Genomic DNA, 15,802 nt, shown 5'->3' on the forward strand with positions numbered 1-15,802 from the left:
GCCAAGTATGGTGACATGTACCTGTTGTCCCAGCCACTTGGGAGGCTGAGGCAGGAGGATCATTTGAGCCCAGATGGTCAAGGCTGCAGTGAGCCATGATTGTGCCGCTGCACTCCAACGTGGGTGACAGAGTGAGACCCAGTCTCAAAAAAGAATAATAATACAATAAAGTATGAGAATCTGACAAATTACATGTGACACTAAAACTCTCACTAACATTTCACTTAACAATTAGCAAATTTTTAATGATGCTGTTAGTATAGATTTGGTGAGACCAAGACTCCAACAGAGCTTAATATAAAGCAATATAAATTTTTTGGAAGGTACTTTAGAAATACTTATCAACAGCCTTTGGCAAAAAAAGTTTATATCCTTTGATTCAGTAAATTCACACCTTTGAATCTATCTCAGAAAATGTTTAGAAATGTAAGTAAAGATTGGTCTATGGACGTGTTCATCACACTCATTGATAATCATAACAAATTAGAAATATTTCAAATATCCAGTAATAGGGAATTTGTTAAAAAAAAAAAAATACATGGCACATAATAGAGTCATGTGCACTCATTAAAATCGTGTGATTTTTTTGGCTGGACACAGTGGCTCACACCTGTAATCCCAGCACTTGGGAGGCGGAGGCAGGTGGATCACCTAAGGTCAGGAGTTTGAGACTAGCCTGGCCAACATGGTGAAACCCCGTTTCCACTAAAAAAAAAAAATACAAAAAAAATTAGCCTGGCATGGTGGCACACGCCTGTAATCCCAGCTACTCGGGAGGCTGAAGCAGGAGAATCACTTGAACCCAGGAGGTGAAGGTTGCAGTGAGCCGAGATCATGCCACTGCACTCCAATCTGGGCAACAGAGCAAGACTCTGTCTCAAAAAAAAAAAATTCCTGGTGTTTTGTTTTGTTTGTTCTGTTTTTGTTTTGAGACGGAGTCTCGCTCTGTCATCCAGGCTGGAGTGCAGTGACACGATCTCGGCTTGCTGCAAGTTCTGCCTCCCAGTTTCACGCCATTCTCCTGCCTCAGTCTCCTGAGTAGCTGGGACTACAGGTGCCTGCCACCACGCCCTGCTAATTTTTTTTTGTATTTTTAGTAGAGACGGGGTTTCACCGTGTTAGCCAGGATGGTCTCGATCTCCTGACCTTGTGATCTGCCTGCCTCGGCCTCCCAAAGTGCTGTGATTACAGGCGTGAGCCACCGCACCCAGCCAAAAACATCCTGTTTTTTAAAAAATTTATGACACAAGAAAAATGGTCATGAGATTTTTATATGAAAAAATCAACACATAAAACTACAAACATGGCAGGATTCCCATTTTGTACTAATAATTTGCATATACATTGTTTACATAATTTTTTTGAATATCGATAGAAAATATACCAAAACATTAACAGTGACCAATCTGGAATTATTGGTGAACTCTATTTTCTTCTTATGCTGCTCTGTATTTTCCAAATTGTCTCCCATGGCCATGCATTCTATCATTTTATATATATTATGTTTGTACGTGTGTATGCATGTGTATGTATCCTATCATCCTTAAATGTTCATCTCCTTTGATGAAATAATTCTAGGTCAAAAAAACGCATCCTAAAAAAAAAAAAAGAGATACAGACAAAACTTTATGCTTCCCAAAACCTTATATTGTGTTATTATGAACAAATAATATTGTGCTGTGGATAAATTGCACAGACATTTTTACTAACAGAGGACTCTGGCTAAATAGAAAACCAGATGATAGAGAATAAGTGATTTCTTCATAAGACTACTGAATTTGCTGAAACATATAAAAATTACACACCTTAGAACTCACTGAGGCCCCAGAGATCATCTACTCCAGTGGTTTCAAATATTTTTTAACCACAGAATCCTTCCTTTAAATAAAATCTTAGGAGAATCTTCAGTACATAAAACTGACATCACAGTGGCTGCTCTGATTGAAGTGAGAGAGGCAGATCTGGGACTACACCCGTTAGATCTCTGCTCCAAGGAACCAAGGAGATCTGTGGAATACTGTTTGAAAACTTTCAAAGACTGGGCAACATAGTGAGATCTCTTCTCTGCAAAAAAAAATGAAAATTAGCTGGGCACAATGGCTTGTGCCTGTAGTCTCAGCTGCCAGAGAGGCTGAGCCAGAAGGATCACCTGAGCCCAGAAGTTCAAGGCTGCAGTGCGCTGTGATTGCACCACTGCACTCCAGCCTGGGTGACAAAGTGAGATCCTGTCTCAAAAAGAAAAAAGAAAACCATTTGAGGCAAGATAATTTATTGATCCACTCAACTGAATTTATATTGTTTAATTTTTTTTTCTGTTTGACTATTTCAAGCAGATAGGCAGAAACTTGCTTCAGGAGGAGTTGATGTTGGAAAGCACAAACCTGAAGTTGCCTGAAAGATGCTTTTCCCCCTGGACTTTGTAAAAAGCCCCTTGATGAGGTTGCACCAAGTGTAGCAAGAAGAAAGTACCAGGCCTTAAGCTGATAAGCAACTTCAGCAAAGTCTCAGGATACAAAATCAATGTGCAAAAATCACAAGCATTCTTGTACACCAGTAACAGACAAACAGAGAGCCAAATCATAAGTGAACTCCCATTCACAATTGCTTCAAAGAGAATAAAATACCTAGGACTCCAACTTACAGGGGATGTGAAGGACCTCTTCAAGGAGAACTACAAACCACTGCTCAGTGAAAAGAGGACACAAACAAATGGAAGAACATTCCATGCTCATGGGGATACGAAGAATAAATATTGTGAAAATGGCCATACTGCCCAAGGTAAATTATAGATTCAATGCCATTCCCATCAAGCTACCAATGACTTTCTTCACAGAATTGGAAAAAACTACTTTAAAGTTCATATGGAACCAAAAAAGAGCCCGCATTGTCAAGTCAATCCTAAGCCAAAAGAACAAAGCTGGAGGCATCACGCTACCTGACTTCAAACTATACTACAAGCCTACAGTAACCAAAACAGCATGGTACTGGTACCAAAACAGAGATATAGATCAATGGAACAGAACAGAGCCTTCAGAAATAATACCACACATCTACAACCATCTGATCTTTGACAAACCTGACAGAAACAAGAAATGGGGAAATGATTCCTTATTTAATAAATGGTGCTGGGAAAACTGGCTAGCCATATGTAGAAAGCTGAAACCGGATCCCTTCCTTACACCTTATACAAAAATTAATTCAAGATGGATTAAAGACTTAAATGTTAGACCTAAAACCATAAAAACCCTAGAAGAAAACCTAGGCAATACCATTCAAGACATAGGCATGGGCAAAGGCTTCATGTCTAAAACACCAAAAGCAATGGCAACAAAAGCCAAAATTGACAAATGGGATCTAATTAAACTAAAGAGCTTCTGCACAGCTAAAGAAACTACCATCAGAGTGAACAGGCAACCTACAGAATGGGAGAAAATTTTTGCAATCTACTCATCTGACAAAGGGCTAATAGCCAGAATCTACAATGAACTCAAACAAATTTACAAGAAAAAAAAACGACCCCATCAAAAAGTGGGCAAAGGATATGAACAGACACTTCTCAAAAGAAGACATTTATGCAGCCAACAGACACAAGAAAAAATGCCCATCATCACTGGCCATCAGAGAAATGCAAATCAAAACCACAATGAGATACCATCTCACACCAGTTAGAATGGCGATCATTAAAAAGTCAGGAAACAACAGGTGCTGGAGAGGATGTGGAGAAATAGGAACACTTTTATACTGTTGGTGGGACTGTAAAATGGTTCAACCATTGTGGAAGACAGTGTGGCGATTCCTCAAGGATCTAGAACTAGAAATACCATTTGACCCAACCATCCCATTACTGGGTATATACCCAAAGGATTATAAATCATGCTGCTATAAAGACACATGCACACGTATGTTTGCACACATGCATCACTATTTACAATAGCAAAGACTTGGAACCAACCCAAATGTCCAACAATGATAGACTGGATTAAGAAAATGTGGCACATATACACCATGGAATACTATGCAGCCATAAAAAAGGATGAGTTCGTGTCCTTTGCAGGGACATGGATGAAGCTGGAAACCATCATTCTCAGCAAACTATTGCAAGGACAAAAAACCAAACACTGCATGTTCTCACTCATAGGTGGGAATTGAACAGTGAAAACACTTGGACACAGGAAGGGGAACATCACACACCGGGGCCTGTCATGGGGTGGGGGTTGGGGGGAGGGATAGCATTAGGAGATACGCCTAATGTAAATGACGAGTTAATGGGTGCAGCACACCAATATGGCACATGTATACATATGTAACAAACCTGCATGTTATGCACATGTACCCTAGAACTTAAAGTATAATAATAAAAAAAAAGAAAACAAACAAACAAAAAAGAAGTTAAAGGGAAGCCAGATTATACTTACCTACTCTTTAATTCATTCATTCACTCATTCATTTATTCATCCATTCACCATTTGTTTTCTGTTCATTTACTTATTTAATAAAAAATGTGTTTTGCATATCCTAAAAAAAAAAAGTTTCCTCCAGACTGGGGACAGGAGGGAAGTCAGTGGGTCCAGGGCCTCAGCCTCTGATTCCTGAGGTCGTTAAGCGTCAAGGAGGAAGGGCGATGAGGTGCACCCAGGGTGCTGGGGCACTAGGCAGGGGCGTCATCAAAGCCAACAAAGTCCCCTAGCTACACACATGGCACCTAAAGGGGACCACATGGGCTGGGACAGAGACCAGTGGTGTGAAAACCTGAGCAGCCCACCTGATGTGTGTGCATTCTGGGAAGCCACAAGCTTGGAACCACGGGGAATAAGGAATGCTCCAACAAGCAGAGCAAATTTCCCCCCAGCAAGCAAGGCAGGGGCTCAGGGGCTCAGCAGCATCAGAATCAGATCAAGTTCTCAGATCAATTAAAAGAAAATCAAGGAAATGGTGTTTTTGCACACATGAAGTTAAGTACGGCATGATGAGTCCAACCTCTTGTGTTACAGACGTGGGGGTTATTTCTTACCCAAGGTTCCATGCAGGGCAAGTTGGAGGGAGTGTCAGGCCTGGAACTATGCTCCCCTGATGCTCCACACTGGCTCAAGGAAGCTCATGAACAGGACAAGCATTTTTTAAAGGAAGGAAGGAGGAAAAATATGTGGTAGGCAGAACAAAGCACCCTCCCCCACCGCCAGTAGCCATGTCCTGATCCTAAAACCTGTGACTCTTCTACCTTCTATGGCAAAAGAGACTTCGCAGCAATTCAATCAAGGGTTTTGCGATGGAGAGATTATCCTGGATTATCTGGGTGAGCCCTATGTAAACACAGTGGTCCTTATGTGAGAAAGAGGGTGGCAGGAGCATCAGAGAAGTCAAAGTGATGGGAAGGGGATCCTGAGCCAAGGAATGGAGGTAGCCTCTAGAAGCTGGGAATGGCAAGGAGAAAAATTCTCCCCTAGAACCTCCAGAATGGAATACGTTCCTGCAGACACCTTGGCTGTTTTAGTCCAGTGAGAGTTCCCACCTACAGTACTGTAAGACAATAAATTTGTTTAGTTATAAGCCAGGAAGTTGGTGAGCGTTTGTTACAGCAGCAAGAGAAACCTGATACAGAAGGGAAGAGAAGGGGAGGGGAAGAAATATGGGAGGGGAGGAAAATGAGGAAGAGGAATAGTCAATCACCTCTCTCTGGGGTTCAGCAAATATGAGCCTCTCCAAGGTGAGGATTGCACGTTCCTAGCCCCCAGCCTGGAGCCTGTGCTCAGTTCATAGTAACCATTGGGTCCTTTGAATCGAGTGTTAGCAAACATCTACACAGCCCTCCTGACTTTACCATATACTGTCCTAAGGGCTTTATTTACATTAACCAGTTTAGTCCTCACAACAATACTATGAGGTAGGTGCTATTATTATTCCTATGTTGCCGGTGAGGAAACTGAGGCAGTGAGATTCTCAGAAGCTTGTCTGAGATTTTGCAGTTATTAGGTGGCAAAGCCATGTTCAAACCCAAGCAATTTGTATAATGTATTGCTGTAAACTCTGAACCAAGAACAGAAGAAGGAAATGAGGGAAAGGGGGAAAGGACAAAGTATTTTTTCCTCCAGTGTTTCCCAGTGTCTGCCTGGTTTCAAGGGAAGTCTCCATACTGGTCCTGATTCATCCAACAGGTCATGGAGTACACAGGGTAGACCTCTTAATTCCAAGGTCTCTACCACCACACCAGCCAGCATATGCTGCTTCGTCCAGCTGCTTGCCAGAGACCAAAGAGACCCCAGCACCCAGCGCTAATGAGCATGTAGAAATGAATGGGTCACATATAAACCAATTACAGCTGGCAGCCAAGTTTGGGGAAATCACTTTCCCTGGAACCAATTGGGAGCCCGTTTTGGAGATAAAAGGGATAGCACGTTAGTCTCTGTGGTCAGAAGCAGCTTTCATGCATTTCACGGAGCAAAGGGAATCTGAAATGTTTTGAAATGGGAAAATGGGGTACAGCCAAATTGCTCAGTCAAGGCATTTAAAGGGTCTTTAGTTTGACAGTCCATGCAGGACCTAGTAGCTTATTCAAGCACACGGGTAGAAACTAACATCTGTCTGTCTAGAACGTATGTGTGTTATCTTCCCTGCATGCTTCCACATGTATTTAATACTTTCATCATTAAAACATCGCATCATGTACCTATGGAAGTGAGGGGTATGGAAAACCTGAACTACTAAAATTTCCAAATAAACTGAAATCTCATTATTTGCAATTAGTTAATTATCTCCTTTTCCAAGTAAGCCTTTTAACCAGCATCCATTTCAGGAAGTTAAATACTAGGATCTTGGGAAAAAGTCTGTCACAAATCACGGAATCAGAAAATCTTATACTTGGAAGAATTTAGAGGTCACTGAATCTAACCTAAAGGTATAGCTAGACTAAAGTGTTTTGGGGAAGCTTCAGGGAAAATCTGGTTCAGGACAAAATTTGGGGGTTTTTTGTCTAGGAACACAATGCCTGCAAGAAGTGGTCAGATGGCCTCTACTGGAATGCAACCATTAACAGGGAGCTCACTACAAAAGACGATTTAATTCAATTCTGTGTTTCTCTAACCCAAAGAAGAAAAAAAAGGCCTGTCTTATATTAGACCCACTTCTACCACCTTGAATATCTCTAATGAAGTCCTGACTCCATGAAGACTGATTGGCTTTGAGAGGTTGTCTCCAAGATGTGCCTTTAGTGACTCAGCAGACTCAAGGACAACAGTGCAGCCATCAAAACATACAGGCAGCAACGCACAGTGGTTTGTGCCTATAGTCCCTGCTGCTTGGGAGATTGAGATGGGGGATCACTGGAGCCCAGGAGTTCAAGGCTGCAGTGGGCTATGATTGTGCCTCTTCTACACTCCAAGCCGGGTAATAGAGCAAAACCCCATCTCTAAAAATTAAAATTTTAAAAAGAATACACAGAGACACATGCATACTCACTCACATAATCTAATTACTGGCCTGACATCTCTGCAAACAACCAGCTCCATTGTAATATCAAAAGAAGAGAAAGAGATGAAGAAAAGGAGAAAGAATAGAAAGAGGAGGGAAGAGAAGACAGTGGGAAAGGAAGAAAAAGAAGAGTGAGGGGAAGAAGAAAAAAAGAAAAAGGAGAAGGAGAAGGAAAAAGAGGTGGAATGGTGAGATGCAGTTTCATGGAACTGTGTGGGCTCTAGCTGTTTTGCCCTCTAGAAGGGGAAAGTTGTGTCTCAAAGTGCTGTCACTGTCCATAGACATTCAACTGAATACCTTTCAATCTTTTTTACAAAAATCATTGTAGAAGGGTAAATGTTGAAAATATTTACAATATACTGCCAAGTGAAAGGAGGCTACAAAATATGTAGGACATGATTTCATTTCTCATGATGTTATTCATTCCTATCTATAGACAAAATAGAATTTATCAATAAAGGTAGATTCATCTATATGTGTAGTGGCTGTCTCTGGGTGTATAACACAAAGATCTGAGTTATACACACAGACACACAATCATGCCCCACACAAGGACATTTCAGTCAACAACAGACTGCATATGCAATGGTGATCCCCTAAGATTTTTTTTTTTACTGTACCTTTTCTTTTATTTATTTTTTTTAATTATTGAGATGGAATCTTGCTCTGTCACCCAGGCTGAAGTGCAGTGGCATGATCTCGGCTCACTGCCAAACTCTGCCACCTGGGTTCAAGCAATTCTCGTGCCTCAGCCTCCCAAGTAGCTGGGACTACAGGCGCTCGCCACCGTGCTTGGCTAACTTTTTTGTATTTTTAGTACAGACGGGATTTCGCCATGCTGGCCAGGTTGTTCTCAGACTCCTGACCTCAGGTGATTTGCCCGCTTTGGCCTCCCAAAGTGCTAGGATTACAGGTGAGAGCCACCGCACCTGGTCTACTGTACCTTTTCCATACTTAGATACAAATATACTATTGTGTTACAATTGCCGACGGTATTCAGTACAGTAACATTCTGTACAGTTTGTAGCCTAGGAGCAATAGACTATACCATATAGCCTAGGTATATAGTGGGCTCTACCATCTAGGTTTGTGTAAGTGCACTCTGTGATGTTCGCACAATGATGAACTCACCTAATCACATTTCTCAGAATGTATCCCCATCATTAAGCAACATGGGACTGTATAAGCATGTGTGTGTTTAGTATTACTGTTCTTTGTTTTCCATATTTTCTGCATTGATTAGTATTACTTTTGTAAACAACTTTTTAAAAACTAATTTAAAAATTGAGGCTGGGTACAGTAGCTCAGGCCTATAATCCCCAAAGCAAAAAAGAAAAAGGATAAGGAGAAGGAAAAAGAGATGGAATGATGATGCAGTTTCATGGAACTGTGTGGGCTCCAGCTGTTTTGCCCTCTAGAAGGGGGCTTTGAGAGGCATAGGCAGGAGGATCACTTGAAGCCAGGAGTTCAAAAACAGCCTGAGCAACACAGTGAGACCACAACTCCACACACACACACGCACACACACACACACAAATTTTAATTGGCCAGATTTAGTGGCATGCACCCATAGTTCTTGCTACTCAGGAGGCTGAGGTGGGAGGATTTCTTGAGCCCTCTTTTGAGGTTTCAATGAGCTATCATTGTACGACTGCACTCCAACTTGAGTGACAGAGGGAGACCCTAACTCTAAATAAAATACAATAACAATAAAAAAGTATACTTAATACCTATCCAGTCTTGAGATTAAAACATTCTACACTTCCAGTCTATTTTCTAAGATTCTTTTGAAATGGAAAAGTGGAGTATGGATGGTTGGTGTCATTTCTAGATAACTGTAGGATTTTAATGGTGCAAAAAGACCTCATGATGATCTAATTGATCTCTTTCATTAGAAACACTGGGAAATTGAGTCCTAAAAAGATAAAGAACTGGCTGGGCATGGTGGCTCATGCCTATAATCCCAGCACTTTGGGAGGCCTAAGCGGGCAGATCACCTGAGGTCGGGAGTTCAAGACCAGCCTGACCAACATGGAGAAACCCCATCTCTACTAAAAATACAAAATTATCCCAGTGTGGTGGTGCATGCCTGTAATCCCAGCTACTCGGGAGGCTGAGTCATGATAATTGCTTGAACTCGAGAGGCAGAGGTTGCAATGAGCCAAGATCATGCCATTGCACTCCAGCCTGGACAACAAGAGCAAAATTCCATCTCAAAAAAAAAAAAAAAGATAAATAACTTTAACCAAACTCACACAGCTACGGTGACTGGTGAGTCTCCCTGTGAAGGCTGTAAGTACACAAAGCCAAAATAATTCTTCCAAGAAATTTGTCAAAAATTGAAATAATTAGGTATGTAGAAGAGATCGTCAGAGCACATCTTCCAGCTAGAGATAATGCCTAAAGTTTACAAATCTGCGTGCATCATTTGAACAAGAAAGCCAAAGCTGTGATGACCACATCTAAGCCCTCAGACCAGTGGTTGGTGTCATGGGATTTAGCCCCGGCCTGTTGAAAAGAGGCCATCTCACTGTAGCTAACATTGAAGCACCCCTCATGACATCCATGTTGTTAGACTGCTCAGCAGCCCCTTAGTGATGTAAGAACTTTTTGTAGGCAGCCAACAACAGGGATAGATCCAATATAATCACTACCCTCCAGAAACTACCCTGAAGTTTGCCCCTTGAGCATCAAAGGAGAGACATCAAAGACAGGGGCTCCTAGCATGCTGACTTCCCCTAAAAAGCTGCAAGCCAAATCTACAGCACATGTATACACAGGTGAAACTGATTCATTTCAAAAATTGCTTTCTGATCAACAGCAACAATAAAACCATAGTGATAGCATGCCAGAACTGGAAAGGATCTTGAAAACCATCCAGCCCAAGTCTCCTGTTTTACAGATAAGGAAATTAAGGGTCCTTCAGTTCTTAGAGTACATGTTCCTAACCCTGCTCAATCCTGTCCCCACAGAAGGATCAAAGTCTGCTCTCTTCCTAGGCTATAAATGCCAAAAGACAGGGCCCATGTCTCTGTTGTTTGTCATAATGGATGGTTGGATGGATGGATGGATGGATGGATGGATGGATGGATGGATGGGTGGGTGGATGAATGGGCTTTCCCAAGGTTACAGAGCATGTTAACATCACAGCTCAGACTAGAATTCAAATCCTCTAATTACCATCCCAGTTATTCCCAATATTTCATAGTTTAACTTCATTTATGCTCAGGAACAGTGTGAAAAATATTGATAATTCCCTGTATCAACATATTGACTTAAAAGAACTATTGGCTATTTCCAAAAATGAAATCTACCCTTAAAGGATAAAGATTTGCCACTCACTGGATTTTCAAAAGAAATATACATTTATGCATTCATTTGACAGATACTTTCTGAGCACCTATTATATGCCAAGTTCTGTGCTAGGCACTTCCTACATTTTGTTGGGATATTAGGATTATACATGATGTTATTTTCATTTCTCTGTTTTCTAAACATTCAGTAATATAATATATTGCACTCCTAAATGAAAAATCTTCGAAAGAGCACTTCGTATGCTCTGGAATTTTAAACTTTTTGGAATAATAACAATATCTTGGGAGTATTAAGACTTCCAAGTAACTACTTTGGAAGGTAAAATTTATATTGATCTGTAAGTACTGGTTTGAGTATAGAAAATGGGTCTCATTATTTTAAACATATTTGCAATGTTTTGAGTGCAGAGTGCAGCAGCAAAACCCATTTCTTGCACTTGAAACCAGCCCTTCCTCACTCCACAGAAAGTGCCTCTATCACAAGGTGCCTGCTTGAAGCCAGCACAGAAGTGTTAGTGAGCATCACCAGGAACAGCAACTGTTGCCACTGGGGGGCCCCAAGCCATGGACAGAATCGTTCTTGTTCACAGAGATTCTGATAGCAGGAAAGAGCGTTCTTCAGTCAATGACTTGAATAATAGATGAATAAATGTATAAATGAACAAGTGAATTTCAAGAAAATCAAAAGTGGTTGAAGGATGCCAGACAGGTCTCCTAACCCAATGAACTCCCCTAATCTCCTAAAAAATAATCTCTCCTTGAAACTCTTCCTTGGCACCTGACATTCCACCATTATAGCCCCGTTACTTTAGGGATTAGCAAACTACAGCCCACAGGCCAAATTCATCCCAATTTCTGCTTTGCAAATAAAGTTTTATCAAAACATAGCCACACCATTTATTTATTGTTTATGTCTATGGCTGTTTTCATGTTAAAAAGCAGAGTTGAGTACTCATGCCAGAGATCCTGTGGCCTACAAAGCTGAAAATATTTTCAGCTTTACCAAAAAAGTTTGCCAATCCCCTGCTTTATGTTTTTCCTTTTTTTTCCAGCTCCATTGAGGTATAATTGACAAATAAAAATTGTCTGTATTTAAAGTGTTTAGTGTAGAGTTTTGATATATGTATACTTTTTATATTGATTAGCACAATCAAACTAATTACCATATTTATCACCTCAAATAGTTATCGTGTGTGTGTGTGTGTGTGTGTGTATGGAATACTTAAGATCTACCCTCTTTGCAAATTTTGAGTATACAATACATTATTATACTGTGAGCTTTTGCACAGCAAAAGGAACAGTCAGCAGAGTAAACAGACAACCCACAGAGTGGGAGAAAATCCTCACAATCTATACATATGACAGACTAATATCCAAAATCTACAATGAACTCAAAGAAATCAGTGAGAAAAAAACAAGCAATCCCATCAAAAAGTGGGCTAAAGACATGAGTAGACAATTCTCAAAAGAAGATATTCAAATTGCCAACAAACATGAAAAAATGCTCAACATCACTAATGATCGGGGAAATGCAAATCAAAACTACAATGTAATACCACCTTACTCCTGCAAGAATGACTGTAATCAAAAAATCAAAAAACAGTAGACGTTGGCGTGGATGTTGTGATCAGGGAACATTTCTACACTGCTGGTGGGAATGTAAACTGGAAGAGCCACTATGAAAAACAGCGTGGAGATTCCTTAAAGGACTAGAAGTATAACTACCATTTGATCCAGGAATCCCACCATTGGGTATCTACCCAGAGGAAAAGAAGTCATTATATGGAAAAGATATTTGCACACACATGTTTATAGCAGCACAATTCACCATTGCAAAATTGTGGAACCATCCCAAATGCCCATCAATCAACGAGTGAATAAAGAAACTGTGGTATATTTATACGATGGAATACTACTCAACCATAAAAAGGAATGAATTAACGCATTCACAGCAACCTGGATGAGATTGGAGACTATTATTTAAAGTGAGGTAACTTAGGAATGGAAAACCAAACATCGTATCTTCTCATTGATATGTGAGAGCTAAGCTCTGAGGACACAAAGGCATAAGAATGATACAATGGAAATGGACTTTGGGGACTTGGGGGAAGAGTGAGAGGGGGACAAGGGATAAAAGGCTACAAATATGGTGCAGTGTATACTGCTTGGGTGATATGTGCACGAAAATCTCACAAATCACCACTAAAGAATGTACTCATGTAACCCAACACCACCTGTACCTCAATAACTTGTGGAAAAATTATATATACATAAAAGTGGGGTATTGAACTCCCCTACTATTATTGTGTTGCTACTTCTCCCTTCAGATTAATTAATATTTGCTTTCTATATGTAGGAGCTCCAGTGTTGGGTGCATGTATATTTACAATTGTTACATCCTCTTAATGCATTGACTGCTTTACAGTTATATATAAGTCATTATATAAAGACTTTTGTTGTCTCCTTTTACAGCTTTTGGCTTAGTCATTTTGTCTGACATGAGTATAGCTATCCCTACTCCCTTTTGGTTTCCAATTGCATGGAGTATCTTTTTCCATTCCTTCACTTTCAGTCTATATGTGTCCTTGAAGCTCAAATGAGTCTCTTGTAGGCAGCATATTCGGTCTTGTCGCTTTAATCCCCTCAGATACTCTATGTCTTTTTATTGGAGAATTTAATTCATTTACATTCAAGGTAATTATTGAGAGGTGAGGACTTACTATTACCATTTGTTCATTGTTTTCTGGCTGTCTTGTTGATTCTTTGCTCCTTTCTTCCTCTCTTGCTATCTTCCTTTGTGATTTGATGATTTTCCGTAGTGAGATGTTTTGATTCCTTTCTCTTTATCTTTCGTGTATCTACTATAGGTTTTTGCTTTGTGGTTACTGTGAAGCTTACATTAAACAACTATAGTTATAACAGTCTATTGTAAGCTGATAACAACTTAACTTTGATTGCATACAAAAACTCTACACCTTTACCCCCCACACACATTTAATGTTTATAATGTCACAATTTACATCTTATTATATCATGTATCCATTAAAAAGTCTTGGAGCTGTAGTTATTTTTAATAGCTTTGTCTTTTTAAGCTTTATACTGGAGTTAAGTATTCTGAATTTGAATGTATTAAGTATTCTGAATTTGACTGTACACTTATTTTTAATGGTGAGTTTCATACTTTTATGTTTTCATGTTACTAATTAGCATCCATTCATTTCAGCTTGAAGAACTCCCTTCAGCATTTCTTGTAGGCAGGTATAGTAGTGATTAATTCCCTCAGCTTTTATTTGTCTGGGAAACTCTTTAGCTCTCCTTCATTTCTGAAAGACAGCTTTGCCAGCTAAAGTATTTTGGTTGGCAGTTTTTCCTTTCAGCACTTTAAATACATCATTCCATTACCTCCTGGCCTACAAAGTTTCTGCTGAGAAACCCACTGACAGCTTTCTATGGCTGTCATATAAGGAGTCTCCTTATATGCACCTCTTTCCTCTTACTGCTTTCAAACTTCTCTGTCTTTGATTCTTCCCTGATATTAAGTGATTATTTTAAATGCATGCCACGTTGTACAGAAATCAACACTCTCTCCCATAATTCTGTGCATCTGGGACTATAGAAATATCACTGTCCCTGTCCCACATATTCAAATTACATTCTCAGGTCACAATAATAAGTCTTCCCAAAGGGGACCTTCCAGAAAAGCAAGCTATTTCCTCAGCTCATATTTTCCTGTAATGTAGCATGCACCAACAATCTATGCAAGAAGTGTACATTGGGCAATAAGGAAAGGATCCACCAGCAAGCCTTCGGCTGTCGACAGACATAAAATTAGAGACAAACACAAGAGATTAGCTCAACATACTGGCAAAAGTTTCTGTAACAACTTGGGAATCATTATTTATTTCATTCATGGTGGAAACCCCACTGTTAAGTACATAGATATTGATGAGGTAAGCCAGTGAGTTACAGAGCTACAAGGAAATGATGTCACCTTGGAGCAGAGGCACAAGACCCATGAAAAATCCTAGGATGCCCTCTCCCTGATAGATGGTTGCTATGGAGTCACAAAATCTGCAGTACTTGTGTTCCCTGCCAATGAATTGTACCTCGGTGATAATATGGAAGGGATTTGTGATGAGGACAGCAGCAAAATGAGTGATTATCTCTCAAATTGCCTTCTTGATAACTTGGTCAAAGGAAGATGAGACTTCTTTCTGTACATTACCAGGTCCTAACTCCTCAATCTTGTCACATTCCTGGTAATGCTGTAAAACTTTACTGTGAATCATATTTTCAAGGACTCCTGAGCACAGCCTTGGAGTTCATGCTTACCATGTGCTAAGGCCTCCCATTGATGCTCATAATGTGCTAAGCACAACTAAAGACACCAGGAAGCTGACATACCACCCAAAAACATGTTGTCTTATTGTTGGAAAACCAGGCTCATCTCCCACTTGGATGAGAGCTTTCACATATATAAGCGACTGAGACTGGATGGTGAGATCAGAGCCCAGAAGCACCTGACTGGCTACATCTGCCATAATGTCACCTTAAAATGGGTCTCCTTGATTTTTAACAGTTTGACTGTAATGAATCTTGGTGAAGTCTTCTTTGGACTGAACCTGTTTGGAAATCTTTCAGCTTCATGTATCTGAATGTCTATATCTCTCCCCAGATATGGGGAGTTTTCAGACATTATTTATTCATTGTTATTGTTGTTGTTTTGAGACAGGGTCAGGGTCTTGCTCTGTTGCCCAGGCTGGAGTGCAGCGGTGTGATCATGGCTCACTGCAGCCTGAACCTCCCAGGCTCAATTGGTCCTCCCAACCTCAGCCTCCTGAGTAGCTGGGACTACAGACATGCACCAACATGCCTGACCAATTTATTATTTTTATTTTTTTAGAGATGAGATCTTGCTATGTTGCCCAGGCTGGTCTCAAACTCCTGGGCTCAAGCAATCCTCCCAACTTGGCCTCCCAAAGTCCCGGGATTACAGGCATGACACCAGGGCCTGGTCCCATTAC

General features: G+C 40.4%; 1 pseudogene; it reads right to left on the bottom strand.

Annotated features, from left to right (window-relative positions):
• Positions 1–14,426: 14,426 nt before the first annotated feature.
• LOC100612735 (mitochondrial carrier homolog 2-like) lies at positions 14,427–15,319 on the bottom strand (annotated as a pseudogene).
• Positions 15,320–15,802: the final 483 nt, after the last annotated feature.

The sequence above is a fragment of the Pan troglodytes genome, chromosome 18, assembly GCF_028858775.2.
Source record: "Pan troglodytes isolate AG18354 chromosome 18, NHGRI_mPanTro3-v2.0_pri, whole genome shotgun sequence".
NCBI classification, from domain to species: domain Eukaryota; kingdom Metazoa; phylum Chordata; class Mammalia; order Primates; family Hominidae; genus Pan; species Pan troglodytes.